At 30.7% G+C, this 4,297-nt stretch overlaps 1 protein-coding gene across 2 annotated transcripts in view; it reads right to left on the bottom strand.

Annotated features, from left to right (window-relative positions):
* The window catches only part of LOC106466659 (multivesicular body subunit 12B-like), a 7,502-nt gene extending 6,426 nt beyond the window's left edge, over positions 1-1,076 (bottom strand). The window contains exons 1-2 of one of the 2 annotated variants that reach the window (XM_013926951.2): positions 1,053-1,076; positions 239-341 (exon numbers count right to left, since the gene is read on the bottom strand). The gene's annotated coding sequence lies outside the window, so the exon portion shown is untranslated. Of the gene's footprint in view, positions 1-238; positions 342-882; positions 1,005-1,052 lie in introns of those variants that run through there. The other variant, XM_022394715.1, reaches the window with a different exon arrangement.
* Positions 1,077-4,297: the final 3,221 nt, after the last annotated feature.

Raw genomic sequence — 4,297 nt, 5'->3', positions numbered from 1 at the left:
TATATATAGGCTAATACCTTTTTTTAATCACCCAATCCTAGCCACCCAACTAATTAGATGCAAATATTGATGAATACTTAACTAAGATAACATGACAATGCTGTTTGTAAAGTCCTTCATTAGACACAAATAAACTATATTAAAAAGCATATTTGAAGAATAAGTTATTAAGAGTAAAAAGTTATCAACTAATCCTTTCATACTGTTCAGCAAACAGATTAACTGTACTCTTTCTTACCAGTAAAGCTGTGCATTTTCAACAAAAACTTGAAGCCTAATCTATTCTTATACTTGCTAGGCAGTTGGGCTGGTCTCAAGGAACTCTCCTCTCACTGGTAACCCTGAAAAGTAGCAAACCAAAAAAACAGATGTCTCTTACTGTTATCAACTTCAGCTATATTTGATTTTCAATGGATAACAAGGGCCAATTTGATCCATATAGGTTATTACTTACTTCCACCCTACTCCGAAAATCATATAGAAATCTCACCCCCTTTTTTGTACATCACTCTTACCTCTTAACTACTCTTCTTTTAAATCCACCTCTAATAATTTTAAAAACTTAAATCAGGTCTTCTGATGCCCTTTTCATCTCCAGTGAAAACATTCCAAAGGATTTCTATCCATTTTCACACACTAAACCTTCCAAACCTGGAATAATCCTGTACTTTCTCCAATGACGTTAACATCCTTTTTAAATAAGGTGGCCGAAGCTGAACACTTCTACATAGTAAACAGTAGTACTAGTAATAATATTCTTACTATTACTAGTACTACTATATAATAATTACTATTATTTATTAATAATATTAATCGTAACACCAACACGGCGGGGAAGAGTATGTACTTTGGTAAATATATGGGATTTAGACACTACATTACCTCAGGCTCAACTTCTGAAATGAAAATCAATTCCATTTAGGAGTCTTATTCTAAATTTAAAAACGTTAAAAAGAATGAGGAACAAAATAGGTAAATACTAGTAATTCGTAATACATTTTCAAATATGAATATTTCTTTGGATTATTAAGAAATAGATCATGTGATATTACCAGTTGTTTGTTGTGATTTTCGCCCTCTTGTGCTTTTTTCAGAAAACATTTCCTTTAATCATTCTGTATGAAAAAAATATAAAATAAATAAATATAAACGTTTGAAAAAAGAAAGACAGCTGCACCAGTTAGAATTATACAAGTTGAACACGTTGAATAAGACCAAACAAAAATTACATTAGTTCAGTAAAAATAAATGCAACTCAGGTCTCAGGTAAAAAATGATGTAATTCATAACATTATACGCGCGTGTGTGTGTATGTGTATAAAGCTAAACGATACACAAATGAAACTAATGATATTTCTGAGTCTAGAACAAATACATTAGTATAATATTAAACAAAGTACATTTAACCTCCATGCTTTGACTATGTTAGAGATCTACTCGAAAATAATTTTGGGGTATTTAGAAAGTTCGATTAAAATATATCCTTGAAAAGACATAATCAGAGGGGAAAAAAAACTGCTTATTAAGTTTCGACAAAAATCACACTAAACAATGATTTTAATCCAACTTATATTTTTCAAAACACACCGTAAGATAGTGAATTCAGTGTTAAAATATATTCTCCTGAATCAGTTATTCATACTTTAAAAAAGGCACAGTCTTTCAGAAATACTATTCGCGAAAAATCTTTGATTTAATTTTTAATTACATTTTAAATATCCTTATAATACACAATATATTCACCACAATAATGATAATTTAAGTAGGTGTAGCAATAGGTGTTGATTATTAAACTTATAATTGATATTTATGGGTGAGAGGTACTTAGGCTCATTTCCATCATGTATGATATAGCGATCCAGTGTGTGTAAATAGATCATTTTTATATAGGTTTTTCTTGAAGTAGGTGAATAATCTGTTTAGAAGTCTGTCATAGTGTGGTTATATGTTGTCATGGTTATGTAGAAAGCGAGAGTTTGTTGTCCGTGGAACTATATAAGCACTTCTAATTATTGCGTTTTGTAATTCTTACAGTTTAGTTGTTATTTTCTTAGGTGCTATATTTTTCCACGCCGGACTGGCGTATTCGATCAATGGTCTTATGCATTGTTTACATATTTTAAGTATGTTGTTGGGTGTTATTATATCCAGACAGACTTCTGACTTGGTTCACTCGTCTCAAGATTTTATTTGAAATTTCACTAATATGCTTTTACCGAGTTAATTTTGTATCATAAGTAAGGCCAAGAAACTTTACTGATGTAGCAGTCTGGAGGAGTGTACCATGGAGATATAGTTCTGAGTTGTTTTTGAGAAGTTTTTTTTAAATTTACAAGTATGAGTATTTGTGTTTTTGGTATATTAATTTTTATTCTTTTCTTTTGCAAGTATTCTGCTATTTCATTTAAAGAAGGTTGTAGATTTGTGGCCGCTATGAAGGGTGTTTATGTTCGAAAGTGCTGGAACAAAACTTGACTTCAAATTATAATTTTCTATAATTTGCCCTCTAACTAACAAATAAATTACAACATTAAAAATATAAAGCTTCCAACATTATTATACTGTAAAACAGTGCAGTTGAATTGCTTTATGATACTGTACGTTGTGAATCATATCATTAAAAATGCAGCATCAATGGTATAACTTTTGTTAAAATATTTATATAATATAAAATAATACTTACTGCTTACACATGTCTACTTACTCGTTTTCTTGACATTTATCGCAATGAATGTAGGAAGTCTTACGATTTTGCAACGAATTAAAAGTCTCAAAGTGGGTTCCTCGTCATCGAATTTGAATTAAAAGTTTACCCAGCGATGAAATCCTAAAACTTGGCTTAGCATTAAGAAATAAATTCCTAACGTTTCACCACGAAACTAATCCAAATATTTCAGTAGCTTACAATTTAGAATAGTATAAATCTTGCTTTAAAATGCACGTTTCCGGACTTTCTCTTAAAGCAAAATGAACAAAATATTGTCATCTAATTATTGTAATTATACTTATCTCTACTAGATGCCGCAACAGTCACATGGCCTTTACTGAAATTAAAGTAAAATCACACGACAAAAAAAAAGTGTTAAGACTTTTTTATAAGGCTAGTTTGTTTGTTTTTAAGCGATGGGCTATCAACGCTCTGCCCAAACGGGTATAGATCGCAGTTCCCTAATTTTAGGGCTATAAGCCCTAGAATTTACCGCTGAGTCACGAAGGATGAAGGGGATTTACAAAGTCACTTTGAAATACAAATATAACAAGACTACCAATTTGGCAGGATCTCACATAAACATTATTTACGACTGATGTATGTTTCTATTCATCTTTTTTGTAGCTTAAGAGACATTTTTGCTAAATATTTATTACTAATTTTACAGATATTTAAAAAAAAAAATGGCTTGTTTGAAATTTTAAAATTAAAAAATCCCAAATTTTGTTTAGATTTAAAAAAAAACATTTGTACCTACCTACACAAAATTTAAATAAAACATGACACATATTTTAAAAAATAACAATATATAAAATAACACAAATAATACACTTATGACAAGTACACGGGTTAGGTAGTTAACAGGACTTCTTCTAAATTAGGGCTGGACGTGGATCAGTGGTTAGAATGTCTAAACGGGGAATTAAATGATTCAGGTGCGCAATCAATTGCGCGAAAACGCCCTCCTCATTTTGGGATCCAGAGTGTGCGCTATATAATTGTGACAGCTAACTATTCAATCAGACAATTCAGTTCAATTTAACACAAGACAAAAGGATGCCTTCTCTCTAGTCTATTAGTTCAAAAGTAAGGAAGGCTATGCGCATATACAGTAGTTCATATGTAGCTTTGGAACAAATTTCTAATACAAACAAGGAAATATTCCTGAATTCTGTTTTAGCTTTTCTCGGATAAATACAGAAGTAATTAAAATAATCTAAGTAATGTTCTTTTTTTTTAATGAATAAGAAGGAAATCGACGATTAAAATTATTATCTTAATATTGCTATCTTCAAATGGTTAAAATAAAGATTTGAGATGCTTACTTAGATAGTACCTACCCGAAGACTTATAAGGCTAAAAAATCGGATTTCGATACTTGCGGTTGATAAAGCACAGACGGCTTATTGCATAGCTTTGCGCTTAACAACAAACCAAAGTTTAAAATAAAATAACTTAGGTTATTCCTATAAACGTAAATAAAATCATGACCCTAATTAGGGAACTTGTAGGATATCGATAGCTCCTGACGAAGCTGTAATAGCGAAATATTGAGCTAATAAAGTTAGAGGTCGTGATTTCATTTAC

Source organism: Limulus polyphemus, unplaced genomic scaffold (genome assembly GCF_000517525.1).
Source record: "Limulus polyphemus unplaced genomic scaffold, Limulus_polyphemus-2.1.2 Scaffold2335, whole genome shotgun sequence".
NCBI lineage: Eukaryota > Metazoa > Arthropoda > Merostomata > Xiphosura > Limulidae > Limulus > Limulus polyphemus.
Note: the sequence above shows the minus strand (reverse complement) of the source record. Positions and strands in the feature narration are given on the sequence as shown.